Below are 15,856 nucleotides of genomic sequence, written 5' to 3' on the forward strand. Positions count from 1 at the left end.
ATCCCACTGTCTATGTCATTGATGAAGATATTAAACAGTACCGGTCCTAATACAGACCCCTGCAGGATGCCACTCGTCACCAATCTCCATCTGGACAATGAGCCGTTGACCACTACCCTCTGGATGCGACCATCTAACCAATTCCTCACCCACTGGACAGTCCATCCATCAAATCCATACCTCTCCAGTTTAGAGAGAAGGATGTTGTGGGGGACCATGGGCAAAGGGAGCTCCCCGCAACACTCCCCCATCTGTGTGACGCTTATCTCAAAACATGGATTCTGGCTCACGGTCCCATGGGTCAGTTCCTTTGGTCCATGTGGTCCTGCCAGCCAGGCACAGGGCAGAATGAACTGACCTGGGTCATGGCCTTATCAAACGTGCTCCCTGCCACAAAATGGCAGCTGAAACAATGCAGTGGGACTTTATGCTCTGCAGCCCTTTCAGCGTGACAAGAAAGGGCCAGCTGATCCTCAGAGCACATGGGGTGAGGGAGTGTCAACAAATCACCATCAGCAAACCACGGAGCAGTATGAAAACATATGGGTTACAATGTTTTACAAAAGGGAGGCTCCTTGCCATAAAATGTTTGGGAAAACAACCACTGACACTGCCAAGGTGGATGGCAGCACTGCTGCCACCCACTGCCTTGTGCTGCAGCCTGTGGAAAGGGCTGGGAGTCATCTCCAATGTCATGTTTTTGCCATCCAGTTGCACCCCCTCTTTCAGAGACATTTTGTGTGAGTTGGCAGTGCCCCGTGCTGTGATACAGCAGGGCCAAGCTGCCTTGCTACCCATTGGTGGCGGCCAAGCTGAACCTGGTGGAGTTGGATCCTGCCCCAAGGTTCAGCCATCTCCTGACCTTGTTCAGCATAGGTCCTTACAGGTCAGGCAGACATCTGCCACCACAGTACTGCCATCCACATTCCTGCCTCAGGTGTGAAAGGTGGAAACACAAAACATGTCCTTGCTTGTGCAACAAAACACAGTGCATCTGTGCCTCACAGGGTGCAATAGCTGACTGCATCAGAAAAGATCTGACATCTTGGTTTAGATGTCTAAAGCAACACTGGGCTTTGTCCTGATTGCTTCATGGCATATGTCTCCTTTTTGCAGCTGCACCTGTGATGTGATCTCTATATGTAACTCAGCATTGGTTTTGGCCTTTTCTAAAGTCAAATAATGATGGAAGCTTACTTTTCTGTCTGTTTTTCAGTCTTTTGACAAGCTTCTGCTTGCTTCTTTCCTACTAAGTGTCTGAGATTATTTTCCTTACCTCAAGAATATTACCTTGCATTTCTGCACAGACAGACCTGTTCTGTCTTTTTGCGTGTTCAAGAAGTTTGACAGCTTGGCTATTGTATCCACATTCACCTTTTTCTGATACCTTCCCAGTTTTCCAAGGTTTAAACTGACATTACTGTTTTATAGACAATTATAGTATTTAAAGAATTTCCATTATAGCTCTGCTGGATCTCAGTTCAACTTTCAGAACAGTCTTAGGCGTATAATGCACACACACACACTTCTTAGCAGCTCTGAATTACTCTTCTTTTTTCCCCTGAAAACCGATATCTGAAATAAAATAATCTTTGATTTCCAGCATTGCTGCTCTGTATCCCAGGAGTTGAAATTGTTGCTGCTGAGGCTTTGAGGCAGGACAGTGGACTGCCTCGTCTGCTTGGGCTGCAGGCTCCTTAGGGGTAGGTCATGCAAAGAGGATGCAGGAGGCAGGGTTCAGATGCTCTCATGTATGTACAATTATTCAGCTGATTCATTCCTTGGAGGAATAAGAAGACCCTACATTTTTTGTAAGATTTAAACAAGGGAGAGATTACCTGTATGAGCTACCTGACTGGCATACATGGTTGTGACACGGACACAATGTAATATTTAAGGTTTCAGCCTCATTCTGCTTCAGACCAAAAAAGTAAGGGGAAAGGGAAAACAGGGACGGTTTATTCAGGTTATGGAAAACACCATTTTAAATAAAGGCTTGTATTTTAAACTTGAATTGAAGACTTACTAATAGCAATGGGGTTTCAGTTATCAAGTTAAACTTTAGGGATTAAAGTCTTTTGAATCATTTATGCTAAAAATTACATACTGTCCTCTCACCTCTAAGTCTTTTATCTCAGGTTAGGTACCTAAAAAACATACTTTTTTCTCATAATAAAAGATGCTGGGCTACTGAGAAAGGATACAGTTCTAACTGTTACAGCAAGTTAGGAAGGTTGAATTGGTTTGGAAAATAATGGTGAATATGGGGACCTTTACAGTTCTCCAAGTGAACCAATGATGTAATGAAACCCGCACACCAAAGAAATACATCTGATGATAAAAAAGAGGCATAAGTAGTCAGCCAAGGACCAAAATCTTACCGAATACAAAATGGCATCAATTGTCTCACTTTGTTGAGGTAACTATGATTTATACTTAATAAGAATCCTAGGCACTACAAAAAATGTGGAAAGAAGAGAAATCAGAGACTCCTAAGTCAAAACTTGGTGTTGAATACTTACTTTTTTCTTTTGGAAAATTTACAGGGATGAAAAACAGAGACAACATTTTACATGATGACAGAGTAACTTGCAATGAAAGAATTAAAATATTCCAGCCTCCTTTTGAAAGAATAAATATTGTTCATGAAGTTCCCTTTTCTGAGGACTTTCATAGCAATTTTTCACTTACAGTGAAGTCTTCTTGAATGAGTAGTTTTAAAGTAATAAAACTGCTGTAGGAACAGATTTAAGGTACACAGTACAGTACAATTAAAGATGCTTCACTATATTCAAATTACTATTCTACTAACTTAGCCATATCTAATAAAAACCTTTTCCTTTAACCCATCACACCATCTTTTTTTAAGCAAATTAACTCCAAATGAATACACGGCTTAACAAAAGATATGGCTATAATTTTTTTCTCTTTATGTAAGTTATTAAGTTGGAGTTTTTTTTTTCTCTTAACCACTTTTATTTTCCCTTAGTCAATTCTCACAGTCTGAACAAGAGACTAATTTGTGCTGGGAGTAAGAAGGAAGTACAGATATAGCGTTTTATAACCAAATATGAGATTTATACATTGTCTTCTAGGGAACAATACTTGCTTTCCGATTTCTTTTTGTTTCTATACCTAACTTTCTTTATCATATATGCTGCCTTTAGGAGTGTGACATTTTAAAATATTTTGATAACGTTTCAAAGATGAGTTTCAGAAAGCAGATGTAAAAGAGCAAACACTTTCCAGAACACATTCTGCTTTCCTGGTGTGCCTTTCCTAGTAACTGTACTCAGGTAATTCTGCTAATTCATATTCTGGTTGGTTTGGGATCAGATTTGTATTTATGTATGAATACAAACTGAACAGATTTGTTTTCTAAAATCTCTGAGAGTGATACATGGCTGCATATTTGCTGTCAGCTCTAAAAGCTCTTGAAGCTTGACAAGAAAAGAATGAAGTTTTCCCTGATACTGCTTGGGCTGTTCAGGTCAGATACTGTAGATTAGTTGTATTGAAAACAGTCTTTGTGAAAATCCATGGAGAGGCAGTAATTTTGCAACCACTTGAAGAAAAATTGTCTCTAGGAACACTGTATTTTCTAACTCCTTGTCAGTACCAAGGGGATCCTTTGAATCTTAAATGGGAGTTGGAGGAAATTGTATGGAATGAAAATGGCTTCAAAGGAAAATAAAAAGCATGTCTAGTTTAATGCCTTTCCCACTGGATATCACAAAATAAATGACTGAGATAAATCAAGTTCAAAAACTCTATTTCATCTTCCAGTATGTTGCTGAAAGATATTTATGTTTTTATATTTTTAATAAAGAAGCTTCTTTTTTTGCCTTTTAAATGTTTGCAAAATGTAGAGAGTACCAAGGCTTTTAACTGTATATGCCAACAGTTGATGATTATGGTCTCTGTTCTAAAGATCTAAATCTTTGAATTTTGCTTGTGCAGACTGTTACCCATAAACTGTGGCTGATATGAATACAGCGTTTCCATGGAGAAATTAGGGCTTGTTCACTTGTGGTGACTTCTTCACTGAGGAAAGCTATTCCTTTGAGCTAATGTGTTTACTTTTAGCTTTAGTATTGAAGACCTGGGATGTGATGCAGAACATCCTAGGTTCAAATCTTGCTGAAGATCCAGACAAGACATCACAGTTTCCCCATCTTTTACCGCCTAGTGAATAGATCAACTCTAGAGAATATTTACAGAGAACTACTCACTTTTCAGTGATTTACTTAAATTCATCCACTGTTTCCTCATTCCGTCTGCCTGGGGTTCTCTTTGAGCAATTGCTGACTAACAGAAGTTCAGTGGATAAGACGTAGTTTAGGACCTCTCAAAGTTGTCCTGGCCTCCAAAGAGCCAGTCTGGTCTGGGACCTCAGATTAGACAGTCCTATTTTTGGAAGGTGAGGTTGGCCTAGAGATAGGAAAGGAGCGTTGCCCAGGCAAAAGCCTGACCTCAAGGACAATCTTTACACCAAACTTCCAGAAAACATTTCTTAGTTTAGGGAAATTCTGGTTTAGCTCTATAGTTTTAAAAAGTATTATTTGTCATTTATATATTTCTTATGCTTCTCTATCACTACTCTTAACATTTACTGAAATTGCTGTATGTCTTAAGCATAATATATTTTTTCCTCTATTTTCTTTACTCTTGGCGTTCAGTGGTTGCATGTTTTTGTTGTTGTTTGTTTGGGTTGGGTTTTTTTTGCCTGTTAATTTGGGATAACTGAGTTTTGCTCTATGCGGTACACATATGCTTGATACACTGTGGAATCATTCATATCTGACATAATTATTTTTACCAGAAGAAGGAGTCCAAGGCATCTAATGAACAGTTATACATGATATAACCCGCATCAGAACCCCTTAATTAACCCTCCCCTTCTCCCCTTGAAAAAAGAAAACCTGTTTGGGAAAGGTGGGAAACTGAAAGTATTACACAATGACTCTTTAAATCATGAAAAAGCCTGTTAAAAGGCTTTTTGCAGGTCTAGCATGTCAACATGTCCCTGCCATCCTGATGTTCATCTCAAGAGTGACCTTAAATTGGATTTCATTTTTTGCACAGATGAAAATCTATCTGCAGTCCAAAAATGTGTTTCCACTTTCAGCTACTAATGATCAATAATCTGGCTGAGCCAGTCTTTCCTTTAATTGTACCATCAAGGTTTGCAAGGTTATAATTTCCATTTTCAGGTCACCTGCTTTTATTTTGAAGATACTTGCAATCTGATTAGCTATTTCCCTTGCATCACTAACAGAACGTGGTAATGAAAGTTGCCACTGGTTAATTTACATCACATCTAAGCTTCTAAACTGCTTATGGTGTGCATAGTTACCTAATACACTTCGCCAGCATACTGGGCCCCATAACTGCTTTGTGGGCAAAAGAATTCAGCAACAGCTACTATTGAGTTATGGTGAAGCTTTCGTACAGCATGTTTTGGGTGCAAGTCACACAGACTTCAGCCATCTAGCAGTTACACTGCCAGTCAAAGCTGACTGTGTAGGTTCCTGTGGTGGGTTGACCCTTGCTAGCAACCCAGCTAGCAACCAAGTTTATCTATGCAAATAATGATTCACAGGTTTCCTCAGGGAGAAGTTTCTCTGTCCCACAGTAACCTTTGCTGACTAGTGAAGACTTTCACATCTCATAGCACAGCAAGGCCTAATTCAAGCTGATCAGTCGGTTTGATCTTTTTCCTTTAGTTACTCCTCACCTTCTGACTGTGCCTTGTAGCAGTCCTCATTCTGCCAGGTTCCCCATCCCCTGCTTGCTCCACTAGCTATTCCAGCAGCTTTTGTCACTTCAGCTCTGAAGTAAGTGTGTGTAGCATGGAAAACTAAACTGTCTGTTAGCTAATGAGAGACTCTTAAGCAGCTTTATTGCTTCCCACACCTTTGCTTGAAACTTTTAACACACAAAGCCTTCTGCTCCTCTTTCTCTAGTCTTTGCACTTGGAAGTTGGGAGCACATTTACACAGAGATAGTTCACATATATTTCTGTACACTGTTTTCATTAGAAACTTTCTCTTACTTTATGACATAGCTTCCTTTTTGGCAGAGATGCCTCTAAAATGTGGCAGCATACCTCAAGATAAACAACGGTGTTCAGACCCAAACACAAGAGAAACCAACTGATTTCAGACCTGTTCATTTATCTTCCCTCCTCTCTGCCAAAAGGGAACAGAGCACACATCTTAAGTAAACACTACCTAGCAACAACTGAAAACATCAATGTGTTATCAACATTGTTCTCACCCTAAATCCAAAGCACAGCACTGTACCAGCTACTAGGAAGGAAATTGTCTCTGCATACCTCAAGATAAACAACGGTGTTCAGACCCAAACGCAAGCTAAACAACTATGTTTCAGACCTGTTCATTTATCTTCCCTCCTCTCTGCCAGAAGGGAGCTGAGCACACGTCTCTCGCAGGCTCCTCTCCTCTCTGGAGCTCTTGGAGAAGAAAGGGCATATAGCGATTTTCCCTTTCTGCTCTGTCCACTGTGGTCACATAAAGGTATGTGAGATGAAACCCACCATTTAGGGTTTGCAAACTGGTTTATAATCTGTGCCTTGCTACAGAGCAAACCCATCTTGAGCAGGTACCCACAAGTCACCACAAACTGTGAGCCAGGAATTAGTTTCTGCTCCAGAGACCATCAAATTGCAGAGCGCAGCTACACACAGAGCACTTGATGCTACACTTTTCTCTCCTGATGAATGCTGAATCTGTCAGAAAAGTGTTAAAAAATCTCCCATAGCAATTGGAAAGCCCTTGTGCACCTTTTGAAACTGATTCCATTTTAATTGTTTGGCAAAATAGTTTCGGCTAAGGTAACAGTGTCTTGTAAGACTTCGAATCAGCCAGAAAGAAAAACTAAATGTTAATTGGTTACAGCTGAAATTTAAATTCACAGGAGACAGAAAGTTGACCTTTAAGTTTCGTTACCCTTGGGTAACTCTCAGCCTTGGGAAAATGTACCACTGTCAAAATGTGACTGTATTCTTGTACTAGAATTAGAAAGCTGTTGTTCAAAATGAGGCTAAAAGTATACAGTAATCACGGAATAGTCTTATCATAGGTTGGCTGAATACAAGATCAGATACATACAATTGTGGTTTACTTTCAGGAATATTAGGTGATCATTGTGGGGATGCTGATAATTGCTTTAAGTGGTCAAATAGCAACCTCCGCTACTCAAATACTGTGCTTGTCTCGTTAAAACTGCATCTGGAAGCATCATGATATTCACTTTTTTGTGGTTTAAGGAAGGTACCATTTTGACTTCTAAGTGCATTGTCCATTAGTTGACTCTCTCTGTTATCAGTAGTGTCTCTGCCATATACAATATATTATTCCTAAAACCAATTCCCCAAAAGTTCAAAGCACTATATTTATGTCTCTCACGTTGCTGTAACTGCAAGGCTTTATGTAACACATATATACATTTCCACATGGCACAATAAAGATATTGATTCTAGGTTTATTCTAAACTGTCAAGTAAATAGGCTTGATCACAGCAAAGCAGAGATCCTATTGACTTTGCTGGGGAGACACAAATAAAGCTCCTAAGCTTTACCTGGCCCAAAATAACACTTTGAAGTTCTAATCTGTGGTTAGAAGAAAAATAACTGTCCTGGTTATATACGACAATAACCCACAAACCCACACCGAATTTCCCTTTAAATTTGCATTGAGTGTTTTTTCCCAGTGATATCAACCAAGTATAAAGAGGGAAAGTTATCTACAAGGACACTGGAAAACAAGGACACCTGGAAAACAAGGACACCTCTTTGGTCTATCTTGCCTTGCATCTTGCCTTGCAGTGGTAGCACCCCAGTTTCCCTGCAGTCCTATTCAATAACCATGACTGCAGGGCAAGGGACTATTTAAAATGAGTAAGAGAGGCAGAACCTGGCCAAAGGGCATAAATGATGCATGGCCAGTGTGAGCTGATCCAATGAGAAGACCAAAAAATGCTACAGCTACTGTGGCCCTTCCCCGCCGTGACATCTTCTGATTATTTCACACCCCTGCTATGTACATTTTATACGGGGATGATGGCCCATGTCTTATACATCACCCAGCACATTGGGTCTAGTCCTGCTTGCTGCCTAAGGCTACAAGCATGGGAACGGGAGAAAGCTGAAGGCAGAAACCTGGAGCAAATTGAACAGGGGTAGTCATACCCCTGTAAGTGAGATGGCTGCACACTGCAAGACAGGTATTTGAAAGCTTGACAAATGTAGCCTTGCCTCACCTAAGGGTAAATTTGTTACCTTTGAACTGGGGCTCAATAATTTTTAGATCTAGAGGCATAAGTCTGCAGCTTTTTAATGACCAGACACTTTTTTTGCCAGGCATTAACCCATTGATATAGCCACAGCATATATGCTACAAAAATAACAGCAGCGGGAGATGCAATCAATCATAGTTCTTATAATTGGATTTAAAATAGGTGATTACTTTGTGTAAATCCCACTTCTTCCTTTTTCCATGCCCTCATCCTTACAGAGCAAGTCAAGTGGATTCTTTTCCATCAACTCCATAGGATCAGGATGAGGTTGAAAGAGTTAAAAAAAGGTTTGTTAGGAGGTCTCTGCACCAGAAAATTCAGATACAGATGTGGAACTGGGAAGCATTAAAATGAAGGTTTGCTTGAAGAGGTGTCTAGGATTACCGGCTCAGTGGACAAGCCCTGCTGACATGACATTTGTGTGTGTGTTGAGCAGGAGCTGGGCAAGGACATGACTTGGAAGACGCTTGTGTGTCAGCATTTAGGGAAGGAAAAAGAGGCACTATTGGATGCACACATGCACAAGGAAAACTCCATATTTACTTGACAGTCTGTGACAGCTTCTTCAGAAACCCTTCAGAAATTACACTTCTTTCATGATGTGGATGACGCAAGGTGAGCATCAGGCTACTGTCAACACTAATGTCTAAATTGTTAGTTGTTAATCCCCTGGAACAGGGGACTTGTAACAGGCACAGAGCCTGGACCATCACTTGGGTGTGTTAAAAGGAAGTTTCTCACTCTATTTCAGTTCTGTGGGGAAGAAGTGAAGAATTAAAAATGCATGTTCTGCCTTACAGAAGAGAGTCATCATGACTGTTTGGAAAGCACGGCAAGCTGCAGCGGTGGCTCTCTGCGCAGCAAAGGCTGAGGATTCCCACTTACAGATGAAGCAGAGGCTGCGAGGAGGAGCAGGCTGCCCTTCCCTGCCCCATGTAACAGCTGCCCTCTGACTCCAGGAGCAAAGACTGCCTAGGGGTTGTTACTCTGCTGCTTTGCCTTTCACTGAGTGATAGGCACTGTCTCCTGCTGGTAGAGTGCCAGGTTTGCTCTCTGAATGGGATGGATTGGTCTTTGACTCCTTATATGAATCTGCACAGTGAATACTTAAGAAGGAAAAACCTACCACAAGTAAACAAAGAGTAGAAACAAACAAAAATGCATAAAACTAGAAAAAAACCTGCTTTGAAAGAACAGTACTCTCTTTTTTTTGTCACCCCTTAAATTCTCTTGTCATCCAGATAAAGTAGTAGAAGGTCTTTGATTCCAATTTCTCTGCCTGGCAACTGTTATTTAATTTCAAATTTATTTCCTGATCAGGGAGCTCAGATCAACTCTGTCTGAATTGGGGATTTCTCAAAAGGTGAAAAGAGCCCCCGAAGAGGATTCTCTGCATAGGAGTAAACCTCACCACAGTTTAAACAACATCTCTAATGCAGTGCTCGATACTCTTGTGCTGCAGTCCAGGAGGTAAAACGTAGACCTCGCTGTCCTGCGGGAGAGAAGGCAAGGTGTCCTCAGTCCTCCTCTGTGCTCTCCCTACTCTGGTGGCTGATGAAGCCACCAGAGTAACTCGGCCAGCCCAAGGAACTACTTTACTGTAGCACGAACTGCTCAGACCCACTTACAGGCAGAAACACTGTGAAGAATTACATTAATAGTGTACAACACAAACTGAGGGGTAAGTGGCAGGGCTTGCTGCAAGGGTGGCGCTCATACAGCAGCAATTTTCTCTGAGAAATAAGGCAATAGGAAACTTCCAAATTTACATCAGGCACTCTGTGCTTTAACAGTATTAAGGAACATGCTGACAGAAAAAAAATCATCTACTTCAGCTTATCTAAGATTCACTCAAGTGACTATGAAGTTGAAATAAAGAGAGATTTTACTACAGTAAAATGTGGCTATTCAATCACAGATATACATCCTTGGAGGGGATATATATCTAAAGAAGTGGTGTCCAAACAACAGCAATTAAATCATGACAGAAACCATAGGCACCCAAATATTAATAACATATTGCAACTGTAATTAAGTACCATTTGTTTGTTTTAGTAACAAGCTGTAAAAATCAAGACACACAGAAGATACTTCCTAACCATACAAATCTTGCTGTATATATTTCTCATGTCATTTTTTGGCCGAAGTTATTGCCCAAATTCAATCTTAATTTAGAAAAACTGCCAGACCTCCCAACTGCTGCTGGTTGTAAACTTAGTTTGCCCACTCCCCTTCCACACAAAGCTCTTCCTTACCTCCTGTAATCCTTCTCTAAAACCTGAGAAAAGATAATTTTCAGACTGGTTTGCAGGCCAGCTAGCCTATTCTGTGTAAGCCAGGGAGAGAATGGCCATATTGACGTCAAAAGCATCTGCCCCAGGAGCAGTCCCTGACCATTAATGAAATGGTGCTGAGCTGGTTGTATCTCTGCTGCTGAGGACCAGCACCATCTCTAGAGCAGAAGACACACTACCCAGCACTCAGGGTGAATGCCAGCACCCTACATCCCACAAGCCTTTGTGCTTACTCACTGGCCTCTCTAGCACAACACACTGTCCACACACAGTGTAACGTGTGCCTGCAGTGTGCCTTCAACAACTGTGCAGGCAAGGCTCCATCCTGTGGTCTCTGGCGATTTCCCCTTACCAATGGTGACCATGCTGCCTGCCTTTGCTGGACAAAAGACATCACAGAAGATAGAGCAGGAGGCCTCAAGGACTTTCAATGGAGCTGTCAGTTCTGTTCCCAGTCCAAACCCTCTTTCTCCTGAGACCATCTTTGGAGAATAGCAGGAATCATTCCTCAGCCTAGTATTACACTTGGCAGTGAGCCACCCTCATCATGGACACCAGTACTGGTTCTGCTCCTAACTGACTTCCTCCAGTGTCTCAGCTAGTCTCTTCTGCCTCTCTTCAGTTTTCTTGCCACTCAAAGTGTGGCAGCTACAAATGTATCTGTTGAAGAGAAATAAAGGGAGGCCTGCCAATTATTGCCAGCTTTAGGTGGCAAACTGTGTAGTGCACTTTAGTCCATTAGTCCTCCTTACAGATGTTTGCATCACCAGAATGCACCCACCCCACTTTGTAGCTGTGGGTGCATTCCTTAACAGAGCACACCCCCGGAGTATAGCTTGCACAGGAGCTCCGGACTGTGAAGACCACTGAGTAATAATGAATGTTCCTGTGTCCTGTGGCTGGAGAACCAGCCCCTGGGTCTTGGCTGGTGACCTGTGCATGGTCACAGCAGCCTGATGCTCCACAGCTCCACATATCATGTTGTATGATTTACTATGAGATTTTAATCCCCAGGCTCTAATCCCTCTTTTTCATTTCAGTTTTGTTTTTCACAGGTCCCTATGGTTTGTGGGCATTAGGTTGAGACATAGCCTGATAAAGTAAAATTTTCAGTTTGTGGATAGAAGTGCTTCTTTAACTTCCCTTTTATTGAAGGATCAACAAGCTACATTTTTATTTTGTATGTGATTTAAACTTTATGTTTCTAGAAGGTTGGAGTTAGTGGAAAGAATGAGTAAGTAACTTGGATTTTTTTTTTAAATGTTCAGTATAACTCCAGAGATGGTGTGGATTTTGTGAAGATGATCAGGGTCTGTTTGAGAGGACGTTGTGTTGCTAGGAGACACTAATAACAAAGTACCATGAAAAAATATCTGCTCTTTTTAAATTGCACTTGAGCTACAAAATGAATGAATAGAAAGTGGATTAATGAACCAGGGTATCAAAAATATCAAAGATCATAAGAGTATTTCATTTCTATACTGGAAAGCCAGTGTTAAGTGTAAAACTTAATGCAGTTCCAACAGAAATGTGCCATAAAGAGTAAAACAGGCACTGTGGATTATTAACAGCTTGATTAAAGGTACACAGATAGCCTGAGTCAAGAACATAAAGGAAACAAGAACAGAAAAAAAGTTCATGCAACTGCACAGCTGTTTCCACTTGCTAGTGTTAGACCAAGTTCAACAGTATACATCACAGATATCTTCATCCAGTGAATTGATTAAGCTTACTAAAAGAATTTACTCTCTTCTTTACAGAATCACAGAAAGTGCAGTCAGAAAGGACATGAAGAGACATCTAACCCATCTTGGTGCCCAAGGACATCAGTTAAACATCAACCATCACTGGCAGATATTTGATCAGGCCATTCAAAAACCCTCTATTAACAGGGGCTCCTTCTCCTCCCCCTCAGGCAATCTTGTCCATTGCTTCCCTTTCCCTGTTGTTAGGAAGCTTTTCCTAACGTTTAACCTAAATCTGTTTTGTCAAAGTTTAAGCCCATTGCTCCTTGTCCTATCCTCAGTTGACATAAGTAGTTTATTTCATTCCTCTTTTCAGCAAGTGTTTACATACTTAAAGACTGTTATCATGTCTCCTCTCAGCCTTTTCTTCTCTAGACTAAATAATCCTAATTCTTGCAAGGTGCCTGCATCCATCATGTTTTGAAAGGCTCTGATCACTTTTGGTATTTGCTCTGGAAACTGTCCAATGCAAAGACACTTTGTGTAAAGATCGGATAACTTCCCATGGACTTTGGAAATAAGCAAATGAGAAAGAACACAGGTTTATTAATTCAGATGGGTTCAGGAAAACAGTGCATATTTTGATAGCACAACCTTACATTTTCAGGTCAGCAGTAAGGTAAGTATTCAGTCTCATCTGTGATTGCCCATCACAAAAAATGAGAGATGCCTGAAAATGTCAAACAGAAAATAAGCAATGTCTGAAAATGTCAAATGGCTTCTCACAAGCCAGAAAGTCCAGAGAAAACCAGTCCTTTTTCTGGAAATAACTAGGCTATAAATGGAAATAAACATCTTTCTGTTTTCCTATGTTCTCAGTTTTGCTGAGGATCTTCACCTGCAAACGTTTTATAAATTAATTTCTATCATGGTCGTGTTGTCATGTCTGGCAAATGGTGATGTTACAGTTTTAAGATTTTAATTAAACAAGATGCAGATTCATAATATGACAATAGAGCTTCATACATTTTGTGCTTAATGACACCACCAGATCTCAGCAGCTCTACTGATCTGGCCCCCTGAAAGGGCCTCTGCTACAGTAGTATGATAATAGCACAGCCCCATCTCCCTCATTTTCTTTTAAATTTTGCCATTAAATGTGAAGTCAATTAAGAAAGAGAAAAATTATGTTCAACTAAAATCAAATGACTGAGAAAGGCACAAAATTAAATTGAGAGTTCAAGCCGAAGCACAACAGACACCAACCAATTGTGACTGTGTACTGCCAGGGTGTTTGTCCAGAGGGAAAGGTGAATTGTGTGCATGGATGGCAGCATGTGATGGCCCTGCAAATCCACGAGTGTTCAATGATTCACAGCGCAGAACTAGAACTTGTATCTGCTGCCACATTTCATGAATAGTGAATTAAGTTTCAAGTGGCAGCCTTACCTCAGAAATTATTTCCTTATTTATGTTAGTAGCAGAGTCAGGCTCTATAGTAACTAAACATATTTCACCACCTCTGTATTTTAACTTCTTTTTACTTCCATAGCGATGGATTCGTCAGGATCCAGATCCGCCAGAGCATTTGACCTATGCTTTAAATGTCTTCACTTTTATAATGCAAGATGTGGTTGAAAAAGCTTAAAAATTATTCAAGACAGGCAGATTTCTACCAAATCCAGTTACAAACAAAATTTGAAAAAGACCCTGTTCCTTTGCTGCAAGTTGAAAATCTGCACTGAAAATATTTGAAAAAAACAGTTAAAATTTTAATTGAATTTCTTAGTAATCAATATACTTTTCCCTGTGTTGAGTATCACAAGGGCCAGGGAACTATAATAGAAACCACCTAGTAGGCTATGGTGGCATCTACGTTACTGGATGAAATAGGGCAGGAGAGAACTGACGTGGCGCTGCAGAGCTGCTGGCTCTCTGTGTGGTTGTTTTGGACCATACCTGCTGGCTCTCCCAGACAGAAAGCCCAGGATTTGTTCAGGAGATCGAGGGACTGTTTAATATGCTATCACATGCATCTCGCAGCGTAGATGAAACTAAGCTAGATTTGGCTAACTTACCTGTCCTTAGACACTGCCCCAGAAGGCCTTGCAGTTTAAGAAACAGCCTCAGACACATCGTATACACTCTTGTTGCCACGTTGCAGAAATACCATGCCTGGAGGGCTGTGAATAATCCTTTTCATGTCCAAGTATTACGTCTGGATCAAAAAAAAAAAAAATTAAAAATATGTGTGAGCACGAGGAGGCTGTCATTTGTGGGCCTGAAGAGGCCTCAGACTTTGCAACCTCGCAAGTGAGGTACTGGCCCAGGAGCAGGGTGGATTTGGCATTGGCAGCATGCCAAGAGACACGACCTTGACTGGTGCAGAGATTTCTGTGTCAGTCTTTAACATAGGCTAAAACCTGGCTCACGCATCTGATCTGCAAGGAGAAGGAGAGGGGAGGTGTTGTCCCTGCTCAGCAGCAAGGTCAGATTTTATCGTCTGGCCATGACAATCTGTGTGTCAGCCCCCAAATCAGTACATACTCCCTCTGCTCTAGTGCAAGTGTTTGGGATGCTGCCATACTTCTCCACAGCTGTGCTTTGCCCTACAGTTCTGCATGATCCCACTCCTCCATAAGTAAATGCAGTGTTCAATGTCATTCAAAACCCATTTCTCCGGATGAAGACCTTGAGGGTTACAGTGCTTTAGAGCCTTTCCTTCTATAAGTGGAATAATTAGGCAGATGCCCTGCAGCAGGTGAATTACAACCTCTTAAATTGCTACCTATTTTGGGAGGGGCACATAGCCTAATCTTTGATATCTGCTTAGTGAAATGAAACACATTCAAGAGACTGACAGCAGTTCTGTGCATGGTTCTTTGGTATAAGTTAAAACCAGCTAAGTTGTAAAAAGTTCCTGAGAAAATCTATAACCAGTGGTTGCAGAATGTCCTTTATTAGGCTGCTCTGTGTGTATTTACATTTTTTCTCTTTGATTAAAATCAAATGATGTGTTGTTTGTATTACAAATTTGATTATTTGCAACTCACCCATCTACTTTGCACTTTGTGCATCCTCCCATGAGCTAAACCAAAGAAAGTGTATTTTTCAAGGCATCACTGTGCAATGGCTCACATCACAGTATCAGACTATAACCACTCTCTTTACTTGGCAATCTGTCACTTTAATGTTGTTCTACTAAATAAAACACAAAATATTTCACAACTTAAGAACACTGATCATTGTCTACACTAATGTTACATCCATTTTTTTTTTATTTGTTTCCTTTTTTTTTTTTGGCCAGTCTATTCCTTTTATAATTTTGGCATGGCACTCCTGAACCTGGGGATTAATGGCAGTTTTCTCACCACTTTTTACTGCACTGGAACCCTTGATACTTCACAAGAATACAGATTAATTAAAACCCAAGCATACTAATTCCTGTGAATGACTCACTTCATACTTTCTTTTAGCTATGGTTCTCAAAGATGGGGATGTATCAAATCATATGTTGAACAAGACTTTAACCTGGCTTTATACTGCTTTATGCTTTCT

This window comes from Pygoscelis adeliae, unplaced genomic scaffold, assembly GCF_000699105.1.
Source record: "Pygoscelis adeliae isolate BGI_AS28 unplaced genomic scaffold, ASM69910v1 Scaffold14, whole genome shotgun sequence".
In the NCBI taxonomy this organism is placed as follows: Eukaryota; Metazoa; Chordata; class Aves; order Sphenisciformes; family Spheniscidae; genus Pygoscelis; species Pygoscelis adeliae.